The 17737-nt window shown below is 33.6% G+C and overlaps 1 pseudogene; it reads right to left on the bottom strand.

Moving 5' to 3' along the window:
• Window positions 1-1036: 1036 nt before the first annotated feature.
• On the bottom strand, window positions 1037-2031 carry LOC101704091 (mitochondrial fission regulator 1-like pseudogene; annotated as a pseudogene).
• Window positions 2032-17737: the final 15706 nt, after the last annotated feature.

Here is a 17737-nt window from a genome sequence, read left to right as displayed (position 1 = left end):
CTTCAAGAAAATTTAAATATTCCCTAAAACAGTCTATTAAATAAATACTAATTAGAAACATACAATATGCTTATGGGCACTAAGTATTAAATACTCTAAGAAGGTGAGGAAGAATTTCTTTTTTTTTCCCCCAAATTCTTCATTTAATGCCAGGTAGTATTTCAAACCAAACACACACAGTATACATACTGCAGAGAAAGGGCCCCAAGGACATGTGAATCATGCACAATGCAGTAGGTGCAAACCTTGGCCCAACCCAAAGCAGAATTCAGTCCAGGGCCTGGAAGAAGGATGGCATGTTCTTTCCCCTCCCTGTTCCTCTCCACTGGACTTAAACTGAAGTCCATGAAAGAAAAAGTTTTTAATCAGTGGATCTGATGAGGCTACAGGGCCCTGAAGGGTAGATTTGGTTGTACAGTATTATAAAATACGCTTCAAAAAAAAACCACTCAGGTCTCCCAGGAGCAGCCCAAGAATTGGCTGGTCCAGTGGCCCCACCTCTACAACTAGACAGGGCAAGGTGACTGCTGGGCAATGGTGTAGGTTTATGATGGAGCAGCATAAGATCTTCCCTGCCTTGTGAACATGTACATATACACAGCCCCTTCACTAAAGCCCTGCTCTGTTACAAGGAAGCGGCTGAGAGTGAGTGACAGCTGGGCACAAAGTGATGAGACAAGTTATGGGATCTAATGCAGTGAAGTCAGTCATTCATTTAGGACCTATTTTCACACAGGGGAAAGAGAATACAAGAAACATCTATCTTACCCCATAAACTAAGCCACCCTACACAATTACCTGTAACAAATTGCCTGTTACCAAACACAATTACCTGCAATGTCAGCCAGCTCAAACCACAGACCTTAGCTTCTGCTAAGGTTTGAAGTATGGGAAACAATAATCCAGCTCTTTCCAAGCATTAGCTTTTCAGTCAGACCATTGTAGAAGATTCTTAACCGAGAGGCAGAAACATCTGCCTTGATGAAGGCAGCTATTGAAGAAATTCCAGGAGAATGAGACTGAGTTTGCAGGTGGAGTGCTGTCAGTTTCCTTTTCTACTGATATCTTCTTCCTCCAGAGCTAACTTCCTCCTTAGGACCTCAGAGATAAGCATGGCAGGATCTTCTTCCTTCATTAAACTCCGAGTCAGATCTTGGCTCTGTTTTATCCGGTGAAAGTCTTTCAAAACGCCCATCATGTCTGCAAAGCTGCTGGCCTTGGACAGAGAGATGCAGTCATCCTCTTCTGATGAGCTGCAGGTAGCTTTGTGTTCTGGTTTACAACATTCATGGCTGGCAGAACAAAGCAGGGGGACTGATGGAAGCTCAGGGACCTCTACCTCAGTCTCCTGGGTGATGTCACTAATGACAAAGGAAGGTGCAGAGTGGAATGAGGATCCAAAACAAGGTAAGGGAGAAGAGACATTTGAACTTCCTGGAGATAAGAAATCTGGCATTAATGAAGTCGAAGCTGCATCAGCTGCCACTATTTTAGCAATCTGGATGCTCAAGTGGCTCAGCTCATCCTGCAGCTCAATGGTACGGCTTAAGGCTAGCAAGGCTGGCTTCTTTGGGGCCAGAAGCCTCTCCTCAGACCCACGCAGGTTGGGCACTGAGGCATTGCGCTGCATGACAGTCAGAGGGCTGGGCTTCCAGGTATGCTTCAGGTGGCATGTACCACTCCTGACCCAGGCATATGTCTCCTCTTCATCTGCAGCAATCCAGGCAATGTCAGCCAGAGTAGGGACTGGGGGCACATCTCTCAAACACAGGTCAGAAATGTTGGGCAGGGTCTCAAAGGATGCCCGGGGACATGGCTTCAGGGGTAGATTGGTCCCAATTCTTCTCACTATACTTTGAGCAGCTCCATGTGGCTTGTTTTGCCAGATTGGAATAGTCACATTTGCTTCCATTCCTGATACTTCAACCAGCTCCTGCACCAGAAGGACAAGGCAGCTTCAGCGCACCTTGAGGAGGCCGGAGGTGGGACCTCTTCATATCAGGCCATCTTGAGGAACACCAAATTCCCCTTCCTGAGCCCAGGCTTGATTGATGTGGAATCAGCCCTCCCTCTGGGAGCAGCAGAATGGAGGGCAGAGGCCTAGCTGAGGCTGGTGGAGGTACTAAGGCAGACTCAGGTGCCCTCCTTCCCTGTAAGGGGCAGGAAGTCCGAGGAAGAATTTCATACATGCCAAACAGACATGCTAGCTCCAATGTCATTAAAAAATTCATTAAGCAAGTATTTGAGTGCTTGTCATATGTCACACAGGAGCTAAGCAATGTGATACAATGTGCCATCCAACATCATTACACTGGTTAATTGGGAACTTTGTTTCATTCTGATGTTTTTGATTCCGGACTATATTTTCTTTCCATTGTAGTCTCCATAGTGTCATGTTTACTTCTTCTAAAAAGAAAAGACATCGCTATCTCTGATGTATCTTAATGACTATTGGTGTTTGTACCAAATCTTGTTCTTTCAGAGAGCTCACTACAAAGGATGAATATTACCTATTCTATATGTATTGCATACATAATATGCTTTTTATGGTTTTGTTTTCTATTATACAGTTCAATATTGCATTTTATTTTTGTTAGTGTTTAAAATCATGCATCAAAGACTTCTTCTCTAAGTAATCATATATTTATTATTTGATAATATTGAATAAATTTTTGAAAAGCAATTATCTACTTTTACTATAGTGTATATTATATGTACATGGATAAGAAAAAAAGGCAGCCTATCAAATCATGACTTAAAAACAGAAGGTCTGGGGCCAGGGATTTAGCTAAGTGGTTTCGCCTCCTGCTGTGCAAGTGCAAGGACCTGAGTTTGATGTCTGGTACCAAAAAAAAACAAAACCAGAAGGTCTATAGCAGAACACTATACAATATAAAAATAAATCATGGGGCCAAAGATGTGTTATTTGTTGTACCAACTCCCCAAGATGCATATTATCATTATGTACTGCAAACAGGTAACAATAAATTTAAATATATATATATATGACTTTCAAATAAGAGAGTATATCAGTGTATTTTATACTATGTAATTATATAGTTTATATCATTCGTTATAAATCTAATGATTAATATAATTAAACGTTTTATAATTGTTAAATATCTGTAAGGAACTTTAATCTTACTAAATATTTTCCATGTATTTATGTAGGTATCTTGTGTCTGAACAAATTGCAACACTATATTCACTTATCTTTGTAAACTCTCCTAGATTGTACTCTATTCTAATTATCATTTTATTAGAATGACCTGGCATATGGCCTGGTATAGTATCTGTTCTATTAATGTATAGAAAAAAAGAGACAAAAAAGTAAGGAAAAGAAAAACATGAAAAACATGATTTTGTTAAGAGAAGCTACTTATTTTTCTTTTAACTGGATTTTAAGTAATAGAACATCAGGGAACTGCAAATACAAAATGGAATATATGAAAATGATATTTTAGATATACATTTTGACTTCTATTTTTCTTATTATTCATGTCAGATATGTTCATTCATATTTGTGTGTGTATGTGTTTGATTAGGTCTGTGTCTAATTGACAATACAAATAAATTAGCTTTCTTATTATTTGATAAAAATGTACTATTTGATTTAGTCAAATTAATTTCTGGAAATAGATGAATTTTTACATTTCAATTCAACTTGTTTCAAATTGCTATTAACTTAGTGATTCTTGATTCAAAAACAATTTTTTTTTTTTTTTTGCACCGGGGATCGTACTTAGGACCTTACACTTATAAGGCAGGCATGGCACCACTAAGCTAAATCCCTGGCCCTCAAAAAGATAATGAAATAACTTTTCAGATGACAATCTTCCAATCTATTTGCAAATTAGATTATCTTTATTCCCAGAAATGAATTATATAACTACTCCAATTCCTAGATGCTTATCATCATATTATAAAAACATGATTTTTTGTTACTTCTCTATTCTATTTCAAAGAAGAAATATCATTTAGATGTATACTCAGAAAAGTTTCCAAGAAAAGTCTACTAAAAGTAAAAACAGTTGTAACGTGTTTAAATTTGCTTCAATATTGAAATGGTTTATGCAAAATATGTTTTTAAAAGATCTTTCAAGAAATAGTTTCTGGACTGAGATGGAATCTCACTGTTTTAATTTGCACTTCTTGAATGACCAGTGATGTTGAACATTTTTTCATATATTTATTTCCTGTTTCTAGTTCTTCATCTGAGAAATGTCTATGCATTTCAGATGCCTATTTTTGGATTGAGTCTTTAAATTTGGGAGGGGTCTGATTTTTTTTTTGAGTTCTTTATATATTCTAGATAGTAGTCCTTTGCCTGAGGAACAGCTGGTGAAAAATTTTTCCCACATTGTGCATTGTCTTTTCCCTCGTAGTGGTTTCTCTTGCTGTGCAGGAGCTTTTTAATAAGATGAGATCCTGGTTACTGATTCTTTGTGTTAGTTCACGTGTGACTGAGGTTTTGTTCATAAAGTCTATTCATAAGCCAATATCTTCAAGAGTTCTACCTAACCTATCTTCCAGCAGGTTTAGTGTTTCTGTCTTAATATTTAGATCTTTGATCCATTTGTATTTTAGTTCAGTGCATGGTGAGCGATCTGGGCCTAGTTTTAATCTTTGGCAGTTGAAACCCAGTTTTTCCAGGGTGTTTGGCTCCTTTGTCAAAGATGAGGCGGCTGAGTGTATTTGGAGTTATTTCTGCATCATGTGATCTGTTCCGTTCATCCAAAGGTCTATTTCTTTGCCGGTACCATGCTGTTTTTATCACAGTAGCATTGCAGTATAGATTCAAGTTGGGGATTATGATAACCGCTGCCTTGCCTTTGTTGCCTAAAATTGCCTTTGCTATTCTATGTCTCTTTTTGGATATGTGTCTCTTTCAATTGTTTTCTCTAGTTCTGTGAAATATGCTGTTGAAATTTCAATCAGGATTGTGTTGAATCTATGTAGTAGTTTTGGAAGTATGGCCATTTTCACTATATTGGTTCTTCCTACCAAAAAATAAGGGATATCTTTCATTTTCTGATATCCTCTTCTATCTCTTTTTTCAGGGTGCTGCAGTTTTCAGAGTAGAAGTCTTTTACTTTCTTTGTTAGATTGATTCCTAGGCATATCATTTTTTTTGGATGCTACTGTGAAAGGAGTTGTTTCCTCAATTTCTCTCTCAGTGAGTCTGTTCCATTGATCCTCAGGTCTGCTTTTTAACACTTCTCCACTGTTGGTGGAGTGTAGACTTGTGCAACCACTGTGGAAATCAGTGTGGAGATTTCTCAATAAACTAAAACTAGAAGTTCCATTTGACCCAGCTATTCCTTTCTTGGTATCTTCCTGAAAGAATTAAAAGCATCATACCACAGCAATATACACACACCCACATTTATAGCACACAGTTTGTAATAGCTAAATCTTAGAAACAGTCCAAATGTCCATCAACTTATGATTGGATAAAGAAGATTTTTTATAGTAAAAAATGGAATACTTCTCAGCCATAAAGAAAGATAAACTAGAGACATGTATAGCTAAATGGATGCACCTTGAGGCCATACTCATAAGCGAAATAAATAGGACACATGTGTGTAAATATCAAATTGTTTCTCTGGTGTGAGAAATTGAAAGTGGAAATAAGGATTAAAATGTGTAATAGATATTGAGAAATGAGAAGAAAATGTTCAAATGAGAAGGGGAACAAAGGAGGAGGGAGGGAGAAAAGAAGGAAGGGATAAGAAAAAAGTGAAAAAAGAAGGAAAAAGGGAAACAAAGCTTTTCTTTCTTTCTTTTTTTTGGGGGGGGAAACCTGGGATTGAACTGAGGACCTTGCGCTTTCAAGGCAGGCAGGAGAACCACTGAGCTAAATCCCTGGCCCAAAACAAAGCTTTTGACATAGGGAGAAGAGGGGGCTTAAAGGGAGAGGAAAAAAGAATAAAAAAGGCAGGATGTATCATCTACAGGTGCAACTTCCCTATGATGAGTATTATTATTATTACGTGTGCCTAAAATATATGAGTAAGTGTTTTGCTATAAAAAATGAATTTATGACCACATATGTATAGACTATTACTATTTCAATTTGTGGTCTTATTTTATCAAAGCTATATTTCAATATTTGACTTAAATTATTTTTATTTTCACAAATTGCTTGCATTGGCCTTAGCAAATTATTTTATAGCAGCATATAGTTACTCCCATTAAAAATTAAAGTCATATTACATGTCAAATATTAAATATAAAGTGTATACAATTATACATCTAAATAATGCATATGAAGTATTCCAATACCCTTTAATTTGAAAGAACATCCAGTTTGTTTATCTTATTGTTGTGTACATTGCCCAATCACAATGGATCATTATTTTACCCTTGAAATACTTTAAGCTTAGTGAATATTGACATAGAAGTAGCATTAATAACATATGCCAAAAGAGATCAAATGAGAGTTTTTTGTTTTTGTTTTTGTTTTTTTTTGGTACCAGGGATCGAACTTGGGACCTTGCACTTGCGAGGTAGGCACCGGAACCACTGTGCTAAATCCCCACCCCGCAAGTTTTAATTTTAAGATTTTTTTCATTCAAGGAGTGAAATCCAAACTCGTACTGTAAAACGAATTTTTGTTATAAATTATCAATAATATTTAATAACCATTAAAGCCACTGTGCGAAAATATTTCTGTACTCCTTTAAACTTGTTTAATGCATGGACAAGAATATATCCAATCCTCTTTGTTCCTTGATCTCCACCTAAGAAATCATAAGAATCCTTAATTTGTCTCCATCCTAGAAAATGTCAGGTTGGATGATGTCTCCTTTCTCTGGGCTTCTATTCCTCTGACTTCTATTCCTGTGCCTTTGCCACATCATGATTTTTATTACTTTCTATGTTGACCCTGTGAAAGTCTGAGCTAATGAGAAACACAATTGAGCTAATGATCTAGAAGTGTGAGAAGAGTTTGGAGGGACAAAGACAGAAGTAGTGAGATCAAGTGGGAAATTATCGCAATACGGCATTTATCCCTCAAGTCTAAGTAGTTGAGAATTGATGATAATATCAGTGATTGGTGCTAGAATTGGTCATTTACTAGATTTCCATTAAAGACAATCTCAAATGTTGTTGCCAATGAAATGGTTCTGAGGTGTATGAGAAAAAAAGTCTGGGATGTGTCCAATGGTATTGCTCTGCGATGCTAAAGAATAAAATTGCTATTTACTGGTATGAGTAAAAATGTGGAGAAAATACCTAGAGAATGAATTTGCAATTTTAAATATATAAAATCTAAAAGTGGGATATATGAAATCTTAGATGCCCCTTAGACATTTATCTTAATTTTCTATTGCTAACATGCCAATCAAAGATTTATATTAGTTTTCTATTGCTGCCATAATACATTATGAGAGACTTTCTGCTTTAAATTCACCTTCATTAATTATTTTATAGTTCTCGTGGTGTGTAAATCTACCCACAACATGGCTCAGCTTAATCTTCTTTCCTGGGTATTATAAGCTCAAGATCAAAGTGTTGAGAGCAAGGTTACCTTCCAAGCTCATCCCAGTTGTTGGAAACATTCAGTTCTTTGTGGTTATAAAAGGACTGTAGTTATAGCATTTCTTTGCTGGTGGTCAGCTGGTTGCTACCTTTAGCCTTTAGAGTTTAGAGGCCTGCTCTGATCTTTGCACATAGCCCAATGTATTAGAACGGCAATGGTACATCATGGAATTCCCTCATTGAAAATTTCCCAGAGTTCTGCTACTGCCATAGCTCTGACCCCAGCCAAAACAAGTCCTCTCCTTTTAAGAGCTTGAATGATTAAAATGAGCTCACCTAGACAGACCACTAGATCTGTAATCCTAACTACATCTTCAGAGTTCTTTTTTGCCATTTAATGAAACATAATCACAGATTTGGGAGATGAACATCTTTGGTGGTGGTGGTGAGTGACCATTTGCCACAGCATCAAAGTGAGTGTTTTTAACAAGCATTCAGAGATATCTAATGTTTGCTCTTTGTGGTAAGGGCTCAGAGAAAACAGGAAAAAATGAGAGGAGAGTCATCATCCTATAAGCAACACCTAAAGCCGTAACGCTGGGAAGATCACCACAAACAGCAGGTAGGTAGAAAACAAAAGAGATCTAATCACTGAATGCACAATTACTCCAGTGCAGAGAGTTTGCAAGGAACAAAAGAGAAGATACTGTTAATGAAGAAAGATAGAATATATCTGGACAGAGAGACAGGGTGGATGGTAGACAAGGAATGTTTCTTCATATTGCTTCTATGTTGTCAGAGAATTATCAAAGTCTTGAGAAAAGAGGAGAAAGAATAAAGGAAACAACTAGGCAAAGTGGGATTGTAAGTGGATCAAAAAGGTGTAGTTTAATTGTCTAACAATAAATCACTAAATATTCAAGCATTATTCATGTTTTATTTTGTTTGAAATTTATTTTGTCCAAAAGGTTACATAATTACTTTGCTTTCTCCTTTCTTTGAGCTAGTTCATACCTAACATTGTTCTTCCAGAACTTCTTTCACCTGTGATACAGAGTGTTTCTTCAAGCTTTCTCCTTCTTTCAAGTCTTGCTGAAATGTTAGCTCTGTGAATCCTACCATGATCTTCCTCCCAGTCTTTCTAATTCCTACTAACCTGCATCAGTGCTCTTTGTTTTCATAACACTTACCTTTGGACATGTTAAATATTTAATTATGTAGTACTCATTGTCTGTCCACCCATCCACATAATAAACCTTTTAGCACCTTAGATCTTTGTACTCAGATAGATCTCAAATACTTTAAATAAAGATTGGCATATGGAAGACAATAGAGAAGTATAAGGTGAATAAAGAAGCATATTTTGAGTTTTTGTGAAGCTTAACATTGAACAAAAATTGTAGAAGTTGGACAAATATTCAGATATACAACTCTGGGATGCATGACAAAATTTGAATTTTTCTGTACTTTTACTACCAATAATATACTTTAATTACACTACATGAAGCCATTTGTATTGATGCAAATTTTTCAGATGTGGAAAATCCAATGAAGTTTAAGAATAAATATGAAAAATCAAAGCATAACTGTATAGTTTTAGAACTCTGGATATTATTGGAATTTGCAAATGGAAAGTGGTGGAGAAACCTGGTGAGGTCACTTCAGTGTTATTGTGCTTAGTCTTTCATGTCATATTTCCAAAGGGTTATTGATAAAACAGAGAAGTTCCGGCAGAATGTGAGCAGAACAATGAAGAATCTAGAAACAAATTTGAGGTTGTAAAACTTAGTCCTGAAGGGAAAAAATTACTCCAGAAAAACATGAGAATGGTTTAAATATGGAAATGGGAAGGGGTCTTCTCATGTGAAGTACTTGGTGATGTTCCCACATCTTCAGGAATTGAGTTATTAACAAGGAACCTTTACCTAACTATTTGTAAATGCCCAACTACAGAAAAGATTTAAAAATTCAGTATCTACTATAATTATGTGTTTGAGTTAGTGACAAATTATTGACTGAGTCAGAAAATTCTTTGGGTGAGGGTTTGTACTAAATAGCATCTAAGATTTTTTGCACATTATAATGTTACTGAAGTACCGCAAAGCTTGGCTTTATGTAATATGTCAAAAGAATCACAGTTAATTTAAAACAAAAACAGTGAAAGAAATGATACTCTAATTTAGATCAAGATGCTTTTTCTTTACAAATGAAACTTATTTTATGCATGTAGTTTATAATTGAAAATATTTTTCTTGAAACAATTTCAATATAACAGTTTTATATTTACTAGAATTATGTGATAATCAACTAAATTTTCCTTTCTTTCCATGAATTCTTAAAATTCAAGAATGTGAATTAATTTCACTTATGTAAATTTGTTATTTTAAGAAATTATTACATTTTAAATTATCCACAAAAAATTACTGGAAATTATTCTCTTTGAAATAACATTTACAAAACTGTTCTTAACCATGTTATTACCTACCATGCCTCTAATTCTCTAACATTCTTGCAAGAATAGCACATCTGATTAAAGCTTTGTGTATTGAATCTTCATTTTGATAAGAATCTCTTGTAGAATAAGTAAATACTTTTAAAATCATAATAAAACAGAGCACCAAAAAAGGGAAAACCAAAAATGAAAAACTCAAAAAAACCAAGCAATAACCTGTAGTTTTCGTAAGGCAATTCTGGTTTACTCCACATTCCTATACCAATTAACTAGGAAGTGAGCATTCATTCAATCTTAAACTTCCTTTTGAAATTAAAATAAAAATAATTCATAGAATCTGCTCTCACAAGTGTCAAATGAGTCCATTTGATGGATGGTTTCAGGATCTTGTCATTGCCACAAATATTGACGATCAAGTGGTTGTCAGATACTTGATCATCAATATTGCAAACATTAAATATTCTCAAAATTAATAGGAGGAATAAGTTACTTTTAAAATGTGTGATTTTTTTCCTTTGAATAAAATGCATACATCCTCTATATCTCTTCCAAGTGGTATGTACTTATATAAAATACATTGTCATTTTTTCTCTTTTCTTTTTTCATTTCTTAAAGAACACTTCTAGGCACAGGAAACTGAGAGATGAAGTTTTTCCAGCTGTCTTTTCTTCTTAGTTCATTAATGAAAAGTTTCTGAATCTTTATATACCTGCCATTGTGGTGAATACCAGAGATTCTAGAATGCTGGTGTGGTGAGTTCAACTTCAGCAATAAACTCAGTAACTGAGTTCTGCACACCCTCTCCAACTCATTCCATTGGCCTTTGGCATGTGACAAGTAAGTCAAGAAAATAAAGTGCTTTCTGTAATGCTTAGAGTTACAAACATACTATATTAGTTAAAATACAAAGGAAAAAACAGGATAGAAAAACAACAAGGTGAATGGGACAGTTTAAATATTAGGATGCAGATGGCTGTAAAAATCATTTTTAAGCAGTAAGGAAAGTGTAAAATTCCTGTGTTGACTTCACGATAACCTACACCCACACATACACAAAGACAAATGATGCCTATGTGTTATTGTTGTTCTGTATCATTTACAAAACAAATAATAGTTATCGATGCTGATCTTATGTATATCTAGTTCCATGTAGTAACATCATATTTCAAGTATATCAATTAAAAATAAATTTCTACTTGCAACACATTGAAGGAATCATCTTTACATGACTTCACCTGAGCATTCAATCTCAGTAATGAAATTAATACATCTTTCCTTGCAGAATATTTTCTATTTATTTTATAAAACGGAGTCCAATAGCAAATTGAAATGAAAGATGTTTCTCTTGTGTGGTCACATGAGATCCTGTTAAAAACTATTACATATGTAGTCTATTATAACTTCTTTTACACTGAAACAAATTATTATTGTAGAATGATAAATTATAACCTTATTTTTTTAATTATTTGAGGAAACTTCCTTATAATAACAATGATATGATTAAAACAGAACAAGTTGCATTAAACAGTGCCACTCCATTCATTATAGTTTGGAACTGAATTAGGTGGTAGTCATTCAAAATAAATCTGATATTATCTTTAACTCTTTTCCATTTTTCCCTTTGATATCATGCATGTTTAGAGAGCTAACAAGAGACAACACGCAGCTGAAGCAAGCCTAATGATGCCCTACTTCACTTTCTCTCTCTCTCTCTCAGCTTTTGCATAGCTTCAGCCCCCTTAGCAGTACGATTCAATGAACGTTGCTGTTTTGAAACAGTGCCATTTAATGAACTACTTAGAAACCCTTTCCTATTGCTTGCTTTTAAAAAAATGTTTCTTTCTTACCCATCACACTCCCATTGTGAGATAAAAGTGAAATATGTTCAATAGCTACAGCTAAGAGAAAGGCTCTGCCAAGTGGGTTCTGGGTGTGCTAGCTGGTACTTCTAGCAGGTTTGGATGGGGAGGCTGTAACCTGATCAACAGTAAACGCAATCTCGGTCACATTTTTGCACTGCTACTGGCATTAAGACATTGATTCTTTACTTGTATGCCTCTTTGATGTTGCCTTAGAGCATTGATGCAGAGAAAAAAAATATATTGACAGATTTCGCCAGACATACAACAAAAGGTGTTTCTCTTAGTGGCAAAGATGTGTAGAAATGGAATTTACTTTCTTACTTTGAAAAGTGAACAGGGCTCAGAGGCTATGTGGTAATTTTAAATGAATGTTCAAATTTTAGGAAACATAAAAATATGTGTATAGTAAGTATAAGACTAACCTGACCTTGTAAGTAGTTAAATTCTTCATCATCCCCAGATAAGATTAATTTTTTACTATAATATTCAGAAGAAATTTAACTTCCATAAATGTTTCAATGCATTTGTAATGGAATATTTGAACAGAAGTTCTGGAAATTTTTGAATAAAACACAAAATGTCCCCCTTCATTTATCTTACATGGATTCTACTTCTTTTAAGATGCATTAGAAGATTTTAGTTGTTTGTGTTGTTGAAATTCTTTCATACTGCATCTATTCTATTTTTCACAAACAACTGCACACATACAATTTTAAATTTTTGAGAAAATATTTTGTCAGAAGAGCCTGAGAATATCTCTGAGTTACTTTCAACCTTTCAATTAAGTTTTCCTGTTGCACCCTTACTTTCAGAATCCCATTAACTCTCTGGCTTTTTTTTAATTCAAAATTGTTTTAGTTGTCTTTTTGTAAAGTGCAAGTGCTGTAAATGACTTTCTTTGATGAAACAAAGTACTTATGTACTTTACATTTTCATTAGTTCACTCTTACAGTCACCTTAAAGATTAAGAAATCTCAGAGATCATGCAGTATAAAGAAACATTTTTTTATATTATAAAATATTCTCCATTTTGTCCAGATTGAAATTTTCAACAGCATAAATAGTGAGTTAGTAATTTAGCCTATATCTGAAAGTTTCTATGACCAGTATTACTTTTAAATTTCTTCTCTGCCATACAGAGTTCCACTGATGTTTTGGCTTCTAGAGATGTGTTTTTTAAAAACCATATGATTTATATTTCCATATCACAACAATTTTTCATCCATTAATAAAAGTTAAGTTTTTTAAATTTTGGATTTAATATTTGTGACATTTTCATTTTTAGCATTTACAAATGCATTCTTTATTTCCTCATAGCTTTAATGAAGTATAATTGACTAATACAAATTGAATATTTAAGGTGTACAATGTGATATTTTAATATGGTCATACATTATGAACTGATGACTACAATTATCATATCTATCTCATTACATAGTTCTCATTTTTGTGTACATATATGTGCATGCATGTGGTAAGAACATCTACTATCTTATCAAATTTCAAGTACATAATTCATTTTAATTGCTATAGTAAATATTCAGAACTAATTCATCCTATAATTGTAATTTTGTACTATTTTATTAAAATTTCCCCAATTTCTACCTCTCCCCTGAAAACCAGCCTTACACTCTTTGTCTCTGAGTTTTAGTGCTTTAGGTCCACATATTAAGGTCATTACACCATCAACATTGGTCTCTCTGCTTCTAGCTTATTTCATTTGTCATAGTATCCTTTAGGTTTGTCCATGTTATCACAAATGGCAAGATTTCCTTTTTATTTAATAAAAATAATATTCCATTATGCCTCAGGTATGTGAATATATTTAAATTATTTCATAGAAGAAATTAAATTACTTAGAAACAGAAAAATAACTTGCAGTCTAGCACTATAGCAATGATTTGCTAAGCTGCAAATAAAGAGAAAAAAGTCTCTCTCAGTGAACTACATCCTGGAAAACTCGAAATATGATTATATCCTAAGTTAGGTTGTTAATTTCTTATCTGGGGATAATCTTAAGAATTATTTTCATAATTTATTGGGGATTTAAAGTTCTGGAGGAACCAAATATCAATAGATAAGGAACTAGAATTCTATTTTGCAACTGTGCTTCTTTGTTTTTTCTTAATTAAGATTGTACTACCCCTACATGATTGTCAATTTTAAAAACCAACATACCAAGGAAATTCTCTGATTTTTCAAATTGTTTATGTTTTCTTTTCAATTCAAAAATATCCTTATGGACAATTTAACAGAAATTCATAGTTCATGATTGGGTAGGCCTTGGTTGTACTCATTTTGAGATATTTGGTAATACCAGTGCAAAGCAGTAATGAATATTGTTTTCTCATTTTTTATTAGTACGTATTTGTAGTTCATAATGTTTTCATTCCTTGTAGGGAATTGGTATATGTACGAAATACATCTTAATTCTTTTTTTTTTATCCCCTTTCCCTCCCTGCCCCATCCATTTCTTGATTCTCTTCCCTTTCTTTTGTATATGTTTGCAAAATGTTATACATTTATCAATTTCATACAAGGAATGGAAACACTGCACTGAAAGCTTGCTGTTTTTAAATATGTAGAATGAACTACACTATTTGCCAGTAAATGAGTAAAAGATTTAGCACTGATTTTCTATGACGTAACTTCATTTTCTTACTTGGAAAAATAATGCCATTGAGGCTGTGGTGAAAAAGGAAATTTTCTACCGTGTTGGTGGAAATGTAAATTAGTACAATCATTATGGAAATCAGTATGGGGATTCCTCAAAAGCAGAAAAAATAGAATTCTATTTGTTCTATCTCTCTCTCTCTTTTTGGTATTTTCCTCAAAGAGTTAAAGACATCATATTACAGTGATACATGCATACCTGTGGTTACAGCACCATAATGCATACTAGCTAAATTTTGAAAGCAGCCTATATATCCATCAACAGATGAATGGATAAAGAAAGTATGGTATGTATATGCAACTATTATGCTATAAATGAGGATAAACTTGAGTCATTTGCAGGGAAATGGATGCACATCAAGACCATAATATTAAGTGAAATAAATCAAACACACAAGCTTAAATATCACATGGTTTCTCTTACAGAAAAAAGCCAAAATAAAAATAAAGAACAAAATAAAAATGGATAAGAGGGATGTAGATCTTTTTCAAATAGGAAGACCAAAAAACAGAAGGAGAGGGGAAAGGGGGGAGGAGAAAGGGATGAAAAAAATTGAGATATGTTATTAATAGGTATCAACTCCCCACACGAAATGTAATCTTTACTTCTGCAAACATGTACTAATAAACAATAAAAATTGAAAAAAACCCAATAAAAATAAAGCTATTTTATTTTTTCATGGAATCAGAGTATCACAGATAAAAAGACAGATAATTGCTGGGATAAATATGTGATTTATCTAGATTTATAAATCATGAATTAATCAAATATAGAAATCATGTAGAGTAAGCTTTTACTTATTTCTTGGCAAGATTATTCTCGAATATTCATATTTATCAAGAACATAAGGAACACCCTAATGTTTACTTAACAAAATTTTAATCTACTCTCATCTAGAATCAATAGATATTTCTTAGAGAGTTTCACTAGTTGTCTTTCGTGAGGTTCTTTTGATGTATGAGACCACTACAAACAATTTGGACTTGATAATATAACACAAACCTGTGACTTATTCTTAACCATTTTAGTGACATGTTGACAGCATATGTTGAAATATTAATACTTGCACCTGGAATGTTTGAACTTAGAATGTTCAATTATTTACATTATTATATTATAGGGAACTATAGAAAACAAATAAAGTAAAATTCCAAGATTATTATAGAATAATTTAATATAAAGTTGTTACAAAATAAAAATATATGTTGATTAGACATATATAGGCAATACACTAAACATGTAAATAAATACAACATAATGAAGACGAAAAAGGAAGATTCAAATTCTGGTTGGAATTTGTGATTTTTCAAATAATATGCTTCAGATCTGTATATGTTTATTATAAAATAACATTCTACATTACCAAATAAGATAAATTAGATTTTCTTGAGCAGTGACATGTTATTAATTTCTGAAATATTGAAAGAAAGTGTGCAATGACTAGGAACAAGGAACACTGAAACAACATTCATGAATTTCATTGTTGAATTTTGTTTGGATAGTTTAATCTACCAGATAAATTCCTCAAATTCAATTATCTAAAAGGTAATTAGAAGTCAATACCCAAGTGGATATTTTAATTGAAGAGAAGTTAGAATCTTTGTGTCATATTCAGAATTTATAAACTCCTAATTTAATTTGAAGGGTTTAATTTTGCTGAGTGAAAATATACACCATAAAATTATAAGACACTACTGATTTAAAATATGTATATCATTGTGAATATTTTCAAAGAATGAATCAAAATACTGATCAGACTACAAGCCAACTGTTAAAGGGTAGTTACTTTCTCCTTGGTTGTTTTTTGGTACCAGGGATCAAAGTTGGGACCTTGCGCTTGCGAGGCAGGCGTGGTGCCACTGTGCTAAATCCCTGGCGCTGTGGTGCCTCTTCTTGTTTTTTAAATCATAGTCAATATTCAGATCCAAAAAAATCTGTCCGTAGTACATTATTTCAAAAAGATGAACTGAAAACAAAACCTAACAGATGCGTGGTGTATAAGGGGGACTAATAATTTTATGCTAACTTTCCAGTAAACATTTTAAAGCTTTAGGCTATTAAGGAGGAAGCATTGAGTAGCAGAAAAACAAGGCCAATGCTATGGTCTAAATTTCCCCCAAATTTATGGGACAGTATGAAGAGATGAAAGCTATGTAGAGTGATGAATGATGAGTTGGATACTGCACGGATGAGATTAGAGCTCTTCCAGAAGGGTGGGGGGATTTGTTTTTCTCTCTCCTTTTTCTCTCTCTCGCCTTTTCCACCATGTAAGGACATAACAACAGGGCACCATTTTGGATGGATTGAGCAGATCTCAACAGACACCAAAATTGTTGACTTGATCTTGTATTTTACATCCTCTAGAATTGAGATGTTTATATTATTATTTTACTGCATAGTCTCAGGTACCTTTCTATAGCACAACAAACAAACTAAGACACACTGAAGATTAGAAATTTTAAACTTTCTACCTCATTTTTTGTTTCTCTTGTGTTCTTTGTGTAGTAAGAGAGTGTTTTATGCTTCCTATATTAAAGTACATTGTGTTTTTATAATTTCTTAATTCACTATGTTTAAAGGTATTAATAGTTGATACATAATTGTAAAAGACCTTCTTAACCATAATTTATACACAGCAAAATTTACCCTATTCAATATATAAGTTCATTATCTTTTGTAAATGTTTAGTCATTAGCTAGATTTTTCTCATGCTTGTGACCCTTTCTTCAGACATTGGGAAGTACTAATCTGTTTTATATTTTACAAATTTGGTTTTTGCAGAATTACACATGAATGCAATCATGCAATATGTCACCATTAAGATCCAGATTGTTTCATTTAGCTCAATACATTCACAAAGCATTGTGTCATCACACTTTTGATTAATTTGTTCCCTTTAATTACTGAGTATTCTATTAAATATGCTTTTAGACTTACACGTGTTTTCCATTTCCTTTGAAGAAAGTCAATTTAAAGTATTGATTTAAGACACTAAAATGATGCTAGAAAAAAAAATTTTTTTTGAGACAGTCTCACTATATAGTTCACACTTGACTTGAACTCACTATGTAGCCTAGGTTAGACTTGAACTCATGGCGATCCTCCTGCCTCAACCTAGCAAGTGCTAGGATTACAGGCATGCATCACCATGCCAAGCTTAGAAATTTTTCCTTTTCATACTATATGTTTTAAGAAATCCTTTGGAATAGAAAATTGTATATATTTATCTTCTAAAAACAAAAACTACTTTTGTACAAAGATTAC

Source organism: Heterocephalus glaber, unplaced genomic scaffold (assembly GCF_053883595.1).
Source record: "Heterocephalus glaber isolate CG9 unplaced genomic scaffold, H.glaber_assembly_v1.0 deba00001538, whole genome shotgun sequence".
NCBI classification, from domain to species: domain Eukaryota; kingdom Metazoa; phylum Chordata; class Mammalia; order Rodentia; family Bathyergidae; genus Heterocephalus; species Heterocephalus glaber.
This window is presented reverse-complemented; position numbering and strand designations above follow the sequence as displayed.